Source organism: Tamandua tetradactyla, chromosome 1, assembly GCF_023851605.1.
Source record: "Tamandua tetradactyla isolate mTamTet1 chromosome 1, mTamTet1.pri, whole genome shotgun sequence".
NCBI lineage: Eukaryota > Metazoa > Chordata > Mammalia > Pilosa > Myrmecophagidae > Tamandua > Tamandua tetradactyla.
In genome coordinates this window covers 7,312,530-7,327,072 of record NC_135327.1, presented here as the reverse complement: position 1 = coordinate 7,327,072, position 14,543 = coordinate 7,312,530, and the positions used below count along the sequence as shown (strand labels likewise).

General features: G+C 46.9%; 1 protein-coding gene across 2 annotated transcripts in view; it reads left to right on the top strand.

Annotated features, from left to right (window-relative positions):
- The first annotated feature begins 4,472 nt into the window (after nt 1-4,472).
- YWHAB (tyrosine 3-monooxygenase/tryptophan 5-monooxygenase activation protein beta) overlaps nt 4,473-14,543 on the top strand; it is a 45,204-nt gene continuing 35,133 nt past the window's right edge. The window contains exon 1 of one of the 2 annotated variants that reach the window (XM_077168048.1): nt 4,473-4,637. The gene's annotated coding sequence lies outside the window, so the exon portion shown is untranslated. Of the gene's footprint in view, nt 4,638-4,929; nt 5,087-14,543 lie in introns of those variants that run through there. The other variant, XM_077168042.1, reaches the window with a different exon arrangement.

Genomic DNA, 14,543 nt, shown 5'->3' with positions numbered 1-14,543 from the left:
AAATTGAAAATCTAAAAGCTATTTGTTTACTTATAAAGAAGTAGCTCTATGTGCATGTTATTTAGAAGTTGGAGGAAAGTAGCAGAAGAAACAGCTAAAGGAATTGAAAATAATTGCTCTGTCCCCCTCATCAGGGGAACAGTGGACCAGGGGGCCCACCTTTTTTCACAAGAAAAAGAGACCTACTTGACTTAAACTATGTATATGTTCTACTTTGATAAAAATAAGAATTTACTATACTTCATTTTCGAAGATGCCATTGATTTTAAGAGGCATTATTTTTTATGTATCCCTAAGAGCGTGAGTGGGAAAGGGAAATGCTGCCAATCAAACTAGGATATTTCATTGACAGGAAAACACATCACAATTTCAGAGATAGCAAAATATGAGAATGTATATACTTTAGAATCTATAAAGTATAGTGATTTAATTAAAAAATAGATTATTATTATTATTATTATTGGTACTAAGTTGTTCTCTGGCCCATAGTACATAGATAAAGAGAATCCAGTTTCTGAACCCCGAACCAGCCTGGCATTAGACTTTGAGCCTACTGTCCAGCCCCACCTGCGGTGTTGAATGAAAGCGGCAGGACTGCCTTATATGAAGCCTCACTTGGGGTGGGTTCAATTCCCACTTTCCCTCAAATTCTCATACTATTACCATGATCATTTGCCTCACAAGATGGGAGGACGGTATTTCAATTTGGGGAACTGATAATTACAGCTGGCAGTTTTTCAGAGGGGCAGACAGTGCTTCCCTAGCCTTCACTCATTCAGTAAACATTCATTGAGCATCCTCTGTACCAAGCCCAGTGCTTGATAGACCCTCAGTCCTGCCCCCATTAACTGCCAAAGTGATCTTTTTAAATTGTTCTAATCTGTTCATTCCTGGCTTAAATCCTTTGGTGATTGCGCAGACCTAAAAGACAATAGGTAAATTTCCTTAGTGTGACACTCAAGGTTCTCCAGAAGCTGTCCTTAACTATCAGCCTTTATCTCCTGTTTCTCTGTCATAAATACCTCAGTTCAGTTAGATGACTCCTTATTCTCCCAACATGCCATGTTCAATAGTTCTAAAGAGGTTGAGTTTGTTGTCAACATTAAAAAAAAACAGATTTCACATAGAAATCTACATTTCTGCCTTGCCTGGCAAGAAATATCTGTGTGGCAATAATTGGCTGGAGCCAAGGAGTGGCTTCTCCGTCTCCATTGGCTGTGGGCTTTCCAAAGTGCCAGGGCCCCCTTTGGACCTGGGCCTGCTTTCCTCACTTATGTTATCTGTCTTACAGGCATTTGTGTCAGTGGCCCCTGTGCTGAATAAACCACAGGGTTTGAACACTGTTCTATATCGCCATTTAACTTGAACAAGATTGAGAGGAAGTGTTGTGGATTTGTAATCAAAACCACTGGATTTGAACCCTGGAAAGATTTCCTGGTGCAAAACCTTCCCCATGGGGACCATACTTTGGCAGACCAAAGACGGGTAAATCAGACTGCTGCAGTCTCTAAGCTCTAATGTAACATGACTGTGCCTCATGCCCACATCCAGAAAATAGCCTAGTAGTCCAGATGGCTCAAGCTGATTACACCACAATTGACATCATCAGTGTCTTGAGGGAACAGACGTGACTTTTACAAAGCATCCTTGGCTGTCTGCTGATGGGTTGCATCGAATAGCTCCTTTCACTATCTCTGCAGTCTAGGCCAGGTGTCAGCAAACAGCAGCCCGCAGTCCAAATCCTACCCTATTCCTTTTGTAAATAAAGTTTTATTGGAACACAGCTATACCCATCTGTTTATGTATGATTTGTGACTGTTTTTGAGCTATGGTGGCAGAGTTGAGTTGTTGCAACAGAGACCATACTGCCCACAAAGCCTAAATTATTTATTATCTGGCCATTTATGGAAAAAGTTTGCTGACCCTTAGCCTAGACATTTGAGAGGATCTTCAGTGCTCCTTGCTTTCCAAAATCTCCTGAGCAGAGGGCTCTCTTTTCTACATTGCTCTGTCTTTGTTTCTTTGACTTCACTTATTTTTTTTAACAAATGCATCTGGACTAGAAATACAGAGATGAGTTCAAAATTGTCTTCCCAGTGGGGAACTCGCCTCCTATTGTGATACAGACATTCTAGCACACACTACTGGTTGCTCCATTACACCCTTCTTAAGTCCTAGCAGAACCTCAAATTTGTTTATTTATTTACCTTTTCTCCATGCTTACCCCATCCTCCACTTACAGCTCTAGGGGGATGTAAGGGCACTTAATGGTACAAGGGCAATGCCATTTTCCTTGCCAGGGTTTGGTTTTGGGATGGGTTTGTGAGTTTATTCCAATTAAAAATATGTGAAGAGAAACATACTGGTCTGGAGAATGGGGAAGAAAGTTTTGGGAAGTCTCTTTGCTCCTGTGATGGTTTGGAGATTTGTACCTCAGAAAAACATGTCCATAAACTTAATCCATTCCTGTGGGTATGAGCCCATTGTAAGTAGACCCTTTGATAAAATTACTTCTATTAAGGTGTGGCCCAACTCAATTGGAACAGGTCTTAATCTGATTACTGGATTCCTTTATAAACAATGAAATTCATAGAGTTAAGAGAGAAAGCCACAGAGGGAACAGCCAGAAGCTGAACATCAGTAGAAGCTGAAAGAGAAGGGGAACCGGAGAGGCCGCCATATGCACTGCCATGTAACAGAGAAGTGCAGGACCAAGGATCACTGGCAGCCAGCCCGGTTCCCACGATGCTAGGAAAAGAATCACCTTGATGATGCCTTGCTTTGGACATCTAGCCTCAAAACCATGAGCCAATGAATTCCCACTTTTTAGGTCAACTCACTGAAAGGTATTTGCTTGAGTGGCCAAAGAAACTGAAATAGCTCCAAAGAGAGAGGACTATATGAAAAGTGTCTCTTCTGTCTTTGGACATTATCATGTATGAATGTGAAACCCAGAAATGCTGCTGCCATTTTGTTAATACCCTGATGATGACAGCAGAGAAGAGAGATAGAAAGAATCTGGGTCCTAGATGACATTGATGAATGTATGAAATGACCAATCTAATGGCTACACTCTTTCTGAACTTTCTGTTATGTGAAACAGTAAATTTCCTTAAAGTTTGAGTCACCTTATGACAGGTTCCTGTTATTTGCAATTTAAAGCATATTATCTGATAGACACAAAAAGAGATAATAAAAGACAGGGTGACCATTGCAATCATAGAAAAATATGTGCAGGGTATTATAGGAATCTAGGTGAAGTGCACCTAACCCAGACTTGGGGTGTTGGTAGAGAGCAGAAAAGACTTTCTGAAAGAGATGATATTGAGCCTTAAATTCCACCAGGAATGCCTCACCAGTTCAAGGCAGAATTTTAAAAAGATTACATAAAGCTAAACACTACGGTGTTTAATAGCTGATGGATGTCCAACTCACCACCAGACTGCATGTTTCCCGAGGACAGAAATAGTCTTATGCTGTATTTCAGTAAGGAGAAAGAAGAGATGATGAAGGCCTCCTTACTTTTTCCTTTCTCCTACCAGACTGTAAACTTCAAGACAACAAGACCTTGTCTGTGTTGTTCTTTGTTGGGTCCCCTGCACTAAGTGCAAAGCCTGGGAATATAGTAGGTGCTCAATAAATATTTTTTAAAAGCATGAATGAGAGGGATAGGGAGCAGAAGTGAGGGGCATTGTGAAGAAATGGGTTGACGAGTCAGCTATCACAGAGCATTAATGGTGAGAGCTGTCATGGGGATGAGGGAACATGGGAGGCCTGTTTCCTTCCCAGAAGCTTCCTCTGTGAGCCTCGGGAAGTACATAGTGAAGACATCATGCACATAAGCCTCTTAAAATGACCTTCACGGGTTCGAATGGCGCTACACGTGGCTTCTTTGGTCTTCGAAATGAAGAAATAATATGAACCTTAAAGGGTTGAAGGGAAGACTAAGTGAAAACTTAGAGATGAGCAATTTCTGTCCTTCCCTCAGGCGTGTCTCCCAAAGCACACAGCATGAGGGGATGGACTTAAGTCCCCGATCCCGTGAGTATTACTCTTGGGATGGGGTGGGAACCGATGACCCTCGGAATCTCTAGGCCTTCCGCGGCAGGACAACCCTCGCCCTCAGGTCCACGTCCCATCCCACCCCAAACTCCTCTCCCAGTGTTTCTTGTTCCCTCAGGTTCATTTCTTGACCATCGCCCCCAGCTCCGCCCTGTCCCCTCCCACCTCCTCTTCCCGCTCGCGTCTTCATTTCCGCTCCTTTCCCCACCGCCGCCTCCTCCTAGCATCCACCCCGGGCCCTCCGCCCTCCCCACCCGGTTGCAACCCTGACTTGGCCTCTTCTTCCTCCTCGCTCCATCAGCGCCCCTCTCGGGCTGCCGGGGCAGCCCCGTGTCCCCGTTGCCCAATGAGGAAACGGCGCAGGGGTGGGGCGGGGCTTGGGCCAAAGCGGAAGTGGTGACCGGAGCGGAAGTGGAGCTGCCGCCACTGCCGCCGCCGATTCCCACCCCGGGTAGCCGCCGCCGCCGCCGCCACCGACACTGCCGCCGCCGCCCGAGGAGCAGGCTTGGGAAGGAAGCGGCCACAGCTCTCGGGGCTTCGCTCGTTAGCGCTTTTGCCTCCTGCAGCCCTCCACGGTGAGTGCGGCGCGGGCCCTCCTTAGGCCCCCGGGGCCTTAGCCCGAGACTCCCCTCCGCCGGCGGCTCTGGAGGTCCGCGGGTGGGCCCCGGGGGCAGCGGCGCGGGGCCTCCTCAGCCCCTCGCGGCCGCCTGCGGCGCGGTCCTGCTTCTCTTCGGCCCCTCCCTGTTTCCGGGGCTGGGCCCTTTCCCTCTTCTGGAGGCCGGGGCCTCCCTCGCTGCCTGCGGCCCTGCCCGGCGGGCGGGGTGCGGCTCATCACCGGGCCGGAAGGGAAGGCTGACCCTCCCAAATTTCGATCTTCTCACGACCTCACCCCGCGCCTTGGGCGGAGAAAACTGGTCCTTTCAACCCTGTTATCCCTCTCCTCGCTTTCTGGTTTCCGTAAATTAAAATTTAACCAAATGCGGGAGGGTTGTTGAGCTCCAGTGCCCTGCTTGATTTCCTCTGGGTGAGTAAGGGGTTTAACCTTGGGAGACAGGAAGACGTAACCCCCCCCACCCCCACCCCCGCTCCATTTTGCAGTAAAGCCATTTCATCATCTTTCACTGATTATGGGGCCTGGCGGGATCCTACATTTCCTGGGAAGCACAGGGTTGAGGTTTGAATTAAAAAAATGGCATTTATTGGAGCCGGTTACTGAATCAGGTTGGATCCCCAGGAAAAAATATCAGGGACTGAGAATCAGAGTTTTTTCCCCACGGTATTTACTATCATTTAATCACAGATTCTTTTGTGTCCTCGCCCCAAATTCCCCCATACTGTATGTTAGCACGTTTTTTGGTCTGTAATTTGCCTGGTGGCTACCCTGATGGCTGGGAAACTGTGGGAGTGATTTGGCCCCCCTCCTTTTTTTTATAGAAGATGACATTTCTTTAGAAATGATGAGTACATTTTTGACAGATGTGTCTTTTGCAAATGGAGATCGCTCGTGTAATGGGGTTTTCAAAGGTGTCAGCATTGGTAAGACAGGTTGCCAGCCTTCTTTAAAAATGTATGTCTCTTATCCTTGCCCTCACTGCATTTCTTTTTGGTAAGGCTAGAAAGCATCAGACCTTGATTTTACTTGTCTGATATGGGAGATGGAATTTGGCAAGATGCTTTTTGAACATATAGAGTCAGACAGCCGTAGGAGCCAAAACAAAAAGGTGAAGGACTTGTAAGAATATGAAAATTGTCATCACTTCTCATTCTGTCTCGGTTCTTGAAACCACACACATATGTAGTTTATAGAATTGGACATGTGGCTACTCAGCCTTTTGCATTTTCCTGCTGGAAATTTCTATGTATAAATTTTACTTGACTCATACTGAGTTTCTTCTTGACTGTTTTCCAGTGCACCCCCTTTCCTGTTTGAGACATCTTGGTAGTCTGGGCCCCTCATTTTTCTTGAATCCATGCCCTTAGTAGCTCGCATGATGATGAGGGTAAAATCTGTCAGTTTTATTGGGCTTAAGCTAGAATTTAAGTTTAGCCTTCAAAATGGAGGGCCAATAATCTAGTAGCAACTGCTGAATTATTTTCCTAGCCTTTTCCTTCAATGAGATAAGAAACCATTCACCTGCCTTATAGATGAAGTCTTCATGAGAAATGAGGTGATTTGACCTAGACCACACACCTAGTTTTTAGATTGAATATCCTCTTTCAGCACTAGCAAATATTTATGGACTGTCAGCCCTTGGAGTATGACTCCTACCCTATAATTTTCAGTATATTTCCCATCGTGCATTGCTTGTGTTATGTTGGAGCCATTTTAGAATTGGAGCTGTATAGATCTGGAGGCAGTCTCCATAAAACTAGGCTGAGCAAATTCCCGTGATGCTAGTTCCCTAGGCAGTCTCCAAAGATTTGAGCCACTGCAAAAAGTACATTTTGTCCATTTGGCTGTGCAGATACAGAAGCAGAAAAAGCACTCAACCTAGAGTCAGATAAATTTGAGTCAGGTCTTACTGAATAACATGCCTTATCTTAGTATGTTATTTAATTTCTGTTTTTTAGTTTCCCTATCTCCAGAATTGTCCTGAAATCTTTTTGCAAACTGTAAATTGTTAAATATAAGCTTTCCATTTTGTTGTTTTTTTAATTAGAATTCACTGTTAATGGCTTCTTATGCTATTTGCATTCCAAGATCCAACTCTGATTTGCACGTATGTTTCTTTTAAAAATTGATATATTATTAAAGAATTTTACTTGGTGTATATTATCTGTAGTCATTCTGAGTCCATTTTCTCATCTGTACAATGGGAATGGTAACACAGTCTTTAGGGGATGTTGTGACAAACTCTAATAAGCTTCTGGCATATAGCAGGTATTTAGTAAATGTTATTTGACCATATTCATGAACACTTGAATAGATGTATAGAATCCATCCATTTGTGATTTATTCACCAGCCAATAAGTATAAGACAATTAGTTTGTGATAATAATAGCTACCACTTAAATCACTTCCTATGTGCCAAGCTTTGTTGTAAGCACTTTACATATATTAACTCAGTTTTTCAAAGCAGCCAACAGTAGTTAAATACTGTTGACCCCATTTTACAGATAGGGAAACTGAGGCACGGAGAAGTTAAATAATTTTCCCCTATTCACACAGCTGGTAAGTGCTAGAGCCAGGAATCAAACCCAGGCAGTCTGGGTTTGTTCTAAGCATCCCTGGTGGAGCAACACATGTATCCCTTCCCTGTGAATACCATTTAATCCTTATTTTTTTCTTTATATGTATTCTATTAAAGTAAATGTGTTTGAACAGGAATTTTAACTGTTTTTGTACATAGATATAATGTAATTTATTGGAAGGGAAATACAGCCATTCTAGCCTGTAGCGATTGCAGAATACTGCTGGTGTACATCAGAAAGTAACCTGGTGAAAAATCCAGTTTTTCTAGTATTTGCTTTATACTAGGGAGAAAGTTCATTGGTTATGTTGTGGCACACTGTTTAACTTACCCATTCCTAGGTTTTTCACCTAATGGAATTTGGTCAGAACCAGCATTAATTTTTGTCATAGTGCTTTCTCTGTAGATTTTTAGATTTTCCATATTTTGTTGGAAGAGATAAGAGAATGTCTACGTAAGTAGAGAGTAAGTTCTAAATTATAACATTCTGTTATGCTACTTACTTTTTCTGTGGCATGAAACTAAGCCCTTTTCCTTTAAATGGGGATAGTTTAAAGAATGAACTTAAAATTTACTATTAAAGTACTGTAAGTTCCTTGTTTCCTTCAATTTTTAGGGTAAGTGGCAATTCATGCTTGCTAAGAGTCAAGGAATTATAGTGATGTAATAGTACCTTCCAAGCTTTAAACCATTTTGCTTTTTACTGGAATATGATTCTAGAAGTCCTCTGTTTGTCATGATAGAAAAATGAGCAGTTGGAACTGGATTCAAAGGGAATTTTAGGAGGGAAATACTTAAGGAGGAAATAAAAACTAGCAATGTGTGTGCTAAAAGCCAATTCTTAATGTAGTAGGTAGACCCTTATAGTCAGCAGGCCCTCACCCCTCCTTGCACAACCAAGCAGTCTACCTCCTGGTTAAGAATTCCTCAAATTCCTCTGAACGGTTGGAACTACACGTAAACAGGAAGTTTGCCCCAAGAACCGGTAAAATTACACGTGGACAAGGCAAGATAAATTCCTGTGGAGAAACCCCTCCCCTAACCGCTCATCCACTTCTGTAAACCCAACCTCAAGTCTTTCCCAATTTAAATCAGCCAGTCGTTTTCTTCCAACCCCACCACTTCGTACCTTGTCTTTAATAACGTCATCCTGACTATAAAAGGTTTTGTGACCTTTTGTTTGGGGCTCAGACTTTCGAGGTGACTCGGCTGGGCCCTGTGTGCACGGACGAATAAAATCTTGCTTCCTGAAGCTCCGGTGCCTTGGTCCTAATTCCTTCGGTATTCGCGCAACATTTCTGAGGGCACATCCTGGACCGAGAGCTGGTGACATTATCACCTCCCTCGCCCACGGCGGCGACGTCGCCTGGACCAGAGACCCGACGGAATCCAGTACCAGCACTGGGGATTTCCCCGTCTTTCGGAATCCCGGCCTCCCCGGCTGGGGCGCTCATCACCGCCGGAGCGGCGACGGATCTGGGACAGTTTCAGGAACCAGATCGCTGGGAGCACCACCCATCTGGCTGGTAAGCACTTGGGTGTGTCATGTTATCAGCCCACTCGTAGAAGGCCAGGGGCCTGAGTGGAAGGGTGGACTGATGAACCCCTAAGACTCTCTGAGTACCAGTCTCCATGGTACAGGACCAAGGGAAATGGAAGTCTTCAGATTCGGTTTCAGGAAGGGCGGTGTGGGAGGAATGTCGATTGAATGTGCGTGACTGAGTGAGTGGTAGTCCTGGGCCACAGGAGCCGAGCACCAGGCCACGAGTGAGTTTGGATTCTGCCAGTCCATGGTGATCCTCATACCTTTTTAAGGGTGGGCAACCTCGAAATAGGGGCTGGCTGGGCATTTATACCAGACCGCCGAAGCCAAGAGATGCCCACTGTTCTTGCTAGGGAGTGACCAGCCCGAATGAAGTGCTAGATTATCTAAAATCTCTTTGTTCTTTGTAAACCCTTCCCTAACCATTGGCTCCGCCGATATAGGGTGGGGGGCAGGAATCTAGTGAAACACTGTTGCGGTGCATGATGTCCAACTTTAAAAAGGCTTTTGCTGATGATTAGGGAGTCAAGCTGACCCCCGGTCAACTCAGAAAATCCTTTATGCTAGAATGGCCCACCTTTGGGGTAGATTGGCTATCTGAAGGAACTTCTTAGTTAGAAAAGGTAAAGGCAGTTTATAGTGTAGTGTTAGGGACACTTGGACACCCAGATCAGTTTCCGTACATTGCCACCTGTCTGGAGATTGCGAAGAAGAAGCCAGGGTGGATAAAGACTTGCCTTTATGGACAGTGCCAGGTGTTTCTTGCCCAAGTGGTAGAGAAGTCTTTCAGGGAACCAGGCGGCAAGCCCAAGGTCCTAGTTTTATCCAGTGCACCAGAAGAAGAAAACCTCCTGCCTTACATCATACCACCAACACCTGTGGCCCTGCCAAGCTCCTCCACAGCGACCTCCGTCCCCCCTAAGCAACCCAGAAGTATCACCTGAGGCTCCGGAAAGCCTGGCCATCCCTGGACTCCCTGAGCCGCCGCAGCTATGGCCCCGGCCAGGTGCGGCCCCTCCACCTGTGGCCACGACCTTAATGCCTCTGAGAGAAACCTGAGGACCTCCCTATGTCAGTGCTCAGGGAGACTATCAGGAAGGGAGAAGAAACTTCATATATTTTTCCGTCACTCCTGCTGACCTACTGAACTGGAAGAATCATATGCCATCCTACACTGAGAAGCCCAGGAAATGATGGACCTGCTCCAGTCCATTGTCCAGACTCACCAGCCCACCTGGCTGCTTATAACTCTCCTCAGCACTGAGAAATGTCGGCGCATGGTAGCGGCGGCACAGAAGCACCTGGAGGAAATCATCCCCGATGGCACCTTAGACCCAACCCAATACGCCACCCACAATTTTCCAGGAGAGGACCCAGAGTGGGACCCAAACACTGATGCAGAGTTGCAGTCCCTTCAACAGAAAGGCAGCCGAAAAGTCTACCAACATGACCAAGGTCAAAGAGGTCTTGCAGAAGCCAGATGAGCCCCCGCATGAATTATCTTGAGTGATTGGTGGAAACCTTCTGCAATACGCACCGTTTGATCCTGAGGCCCCAGAGAACCAAATGTTGGTAAACCCCACCTTTGTGGGACAAGCAGCCCCCAACATTTGGCGTAAGCTCCAGAAACTAGGTAGATTTGTGGGCATGAACATGAGCCAGCTGATAAGAGGTGGCCACGAGGATGTTTATCAATAGGGACCAAGTAGGGGCCAAGGAAAAGAAACGGGAGTTCAGGGAAAAGGCTCAGATGATTGCTGCTGCCTTTGAGAAGTGAGACCAAGGGCCCTGACCAAAAACAACCTGACGGTCCTGAGCACCCCTGGGGCGAAACCAGTATGCTTTCTGCAAGGAGGAGGGGCATTGGAAGACGAGTGTCCCCATAAGGCCGTCCTATTAACAGGCAGAGGGAGGCAGGGCACTGGCTCCAGGCCTCATCTGGATCCAAACACCATCATCTTGGCTGTCGATGAGCTCTGCCTAGGACAGACCCGGGTTCCATATTTTTAGGCCCCCAGGAACCCATGCTCAGAGTGAAATTAGGGGACCCAACAATGGACTTTGTGGTGGATACTGGTGCCAGACACTCAGTAATAACCCAGCCCCTGTGGGATGCTCGCCCATTTTTCGGCCGAACAGTAGACATAGTGGGTGCCACTGGTATAGTGTGGAAGAAGCCATTCCTGAAGGCCAGAGAATGCAGCATTGAGGGTCACTTGGTGTCACACCAGTTCTTGTACATGCCTCAGTGCCCTAAGTACTGGGACAGGGCCTCCTCCGGAAACTGCATTCCCAAATTACTTTGGCCCTGAAGGAGAAGCCTATTTAAAAATTGATGGCCCACAAAAGATCCTATTCCTAACCACAAAGCTGGCAAAGAGTGGTGTCTGCATGAGGAGTCTGAAGCAGGAGGGGAGGTCTGCTGTAGCCTTCCATTCCCGGACATTCCAAGTGTCTAGGCTGAGCACAACCCACCAGGCCTAGCCAAACTCTTCCCCACAGTGGTAACTGCCCTGAAGCCCATGGCACACCCCATGGCAGTGTGACAGTGCTCAATCCCTCAGAAGGCCCTCAAGGGGATTCGGGGCCATTTGGTGAGGCTGGAATCCCACCAGATTATCCGGCCCTGTAACTCCCTGTGGAACACCCTGCTGCTACCTGTGAAAAAAGCTCAAACGGGAATTTTGCCTGGTCCAAGACCTGCGAGCAGCCAAGGGAGCCATTCACCCCATGGTTCCTAACCTGTGTACCCTCCTCAGCCTGGTCCCAGGAAAAGCCAGATGGTTCATGTGCTTGGACTTGAAGGATGCCTTTTTCTGCATCTGGATAGCCCCAGTCAGCCAGGAAGTACTCGCTTTTGAATTGGAAAGGCCCTCCATGGAAACCAGAAGACAGTATACTTGGACTTGGTTGCCTCAGGAGTTCAAAAACTCCCCTACTGATTTTGGGCGAGCACTGGGGAAGGATCTACAGTTGTTCCCAGCCAAAAATTACAACTGCCCTGTCCTACAATGTGTAGATGACCTTGTGCTTGCCACTGAATCCCTCAGTGACTATGAGCAAGGAACAGAGTGCCTTCTCCGTCACCTGGACCAGGCAGGGTTCTGTGTATCCCAGAAAAAGGCCCAAATCTGCCAGCAGCAAGTCAGATATCTGAGTTTTTACCTACCGCAAGGGACCAAAGACTGGGACTGGAGCGCAAACAAGTAGTTTGTGTCATTCCCGGCACCAACTTCCAGAAAACAGGTTGGGGAGTTTCTAGGGGCAACTGGGTTCTGCAGATCCTGGATCCTGAACTATGTACTCCTAGCGAGACCCCTCTATGAAGTCACAAAGGAGGGCAATAAGGACCCATTCCTGTGGGGGACCGAACAAGAGCGTGCTTTCCAGCATCTAAAGGTGGTACCTACACAGGCCCCAAATCTAGGCCTCCTGGACTTAAAAAAAAAAAAACCTTCACCCTGTTCATCTATGAGCAGAAAGGGACAGCCATCAGGGTCTTAACCCAGACCCTTGAATCATGGAAGAGGCCTATAGTCTACCTCTCCAGACAGTGGGACAATGTAGCATTAAGATGGCCTTCCTGCCTAAGAGCTGTACCTGCCACCACCCTCCTAGTCCATGAGGCCAGAAAGCTCACATTTGACCAGGAACTGACTGTCCTGGTTCCCCATTCAGTCAACAGTCTTATGGAGCAAAAGGGGCACCTCTGGTTGTCAGATGCAAGACTCACCAAGTACCAGGCCACTCTGTATGAAACGCTAAACTTATACCTGGCGTCTTCCAAACCCTGAACCCTGCCACCCTGCTGCCTGTTGGGTTGGGGCCTGCAAAACACGACTGCATAGAGACTGTGGACGAAGTCTACTCCAGGCACCCAGATCTGAAAGACCAACCGTTAAAATGTCCTGGCATTGAATTGTTCACCAATGGAAGCAGCATAGTAAAAAATGGGATACGTTACCTTGGATATGCAGTTGTCACCCTAGTAGACATACTAGAGGCAAAGGCCCTAGCCTCAGGGACATCTGCCCAAAAAGCCTAACTCATAGTGCTCACCTGGGGTCTGCAGTTGGCAGCAGGACAAGAAGCCAGTATATATACCAACTCAAACTATGCGTTCACAACCCTCCATGTGCATGGGACATTATACAAAGAGTGAAGGCTAATATCGGCAGGGGGGAAGCCTATCAAGCCTGGGCCAGAAATCCTGGCCTTACATGAGGAAGTCTCGGCCCCTTCTGCCGTGACTGTTGTCCATTGCCGTGGCCACCAGAAGGGAGACTCCTTAACTGTAAAAGGCAACCGCAAGGCAGACTCAGCTGCCAAACAAGCACCACAGGGACAGCTGGTGTTCCTTCCAGAGCATAAACTGCTCTTTGCTCTCCTCATCCCCCACCCATTACAGCAGTGGAGAGAAAAGCCGAACTATTCCAAGTCAGAGGGCCACTGGCTAGAGAGGGAAGGGAAGAAATGCCATGATGCGTGGTGGGTCCTGCACCATGGACATATCGCCATCTGTGAAAGCCTAGCCTGGCCCCTAGTGAAAAATGTTCACTATCAAACTCATTTTGGGGAAAAGGCCCTCATGCTAGTTTGGGCACTCACCTCTCCATACCCAAGTTCCCCTCTTGGGTGAATCTAGCATGTAAAAGGTGTGTCACCTGCCAGAAAAACAAAGCCAGGCAGCCCAGTGCCAGGATGGGAGGTCTGAACATCCAGTTAGCAGGTCTGAGTCCGTTCGAAGATTTACAAGTAGACTTCACAGAGCTGCCACGGGCCCAGTGATTTCACTATCTCCTGCACCTTCTCAGATTGGATAGAAGTATACCCCACCCACTCAGAAACAACCCAGGAGGTGGTGTGAGCCCTTTTAAAAGACATCATTCCTCAGTATGGAATGCTGCTTACAGGCTCTAACAACTTACTCCACTTTTGTAGCTGAGACCCTCTGAAAGCTAGCAAAAGCCTTGCAGATAACTTGGAAGCTCCACACTGCCTACTGGCCTCAAAGTAGTGGAAAACTAGAGTGGTTGAATCGGACTTTTTTTTTTTTTAACATGGGCAGGCACTGGGAACTGAACCCGGGTCCTCTGGCACGGCAGGCAAGCGTCCTTGCCTGCTGAGCCACCGTGGTCCTGAATCGGACTTTAAAGGGGCAATTAAAGAAAATCTGTCAGGAGACAAAACTGACCTGGGTATAGGTGCTCCCTATAGTTCTGTTTAGAATTAGATCTGCCCCCACAAAGAAAATAAGTTTCTCCCCCTTTGAACTAGTGTATGGAAGGCTACCACCCCTTACCAGAGTCTTGTAGGGAAACCTCAGAGAGATTGAGAACTTAAGCCTAACCCAACACTTAGTTCAGTTGGGATGGGTTCTAAATGAATTAAAAGGAAAAGCATTAGAAGCAGTATCTGAGCCTTTCAGCATTTACCCCCCCCCCCATACATGAGTTTGCACTGGGGACTTGGTATGGGTTAAAGACTGGAAAAAAGGCTCCCTCCAGCCTCAATGGAGAGGCCCTTACCGTGTTTTTTAGCTACCCCAACAGCTGTCAGAGTTGCAGAAATCATCCCGTGGATTCACCACTCCTGGGTCAGTAGGACCACTGCAGATGACCCCTGGGAGTGTACCCCTGATCCTGAGCACCCAACGCACGTCATTCTCCAGAAGCCACCACGCCTTCCTCCATTGCAGCCAAGATCAGCTAACCAGCCCACGACTGAGGCCTAAATGACCATTGTTG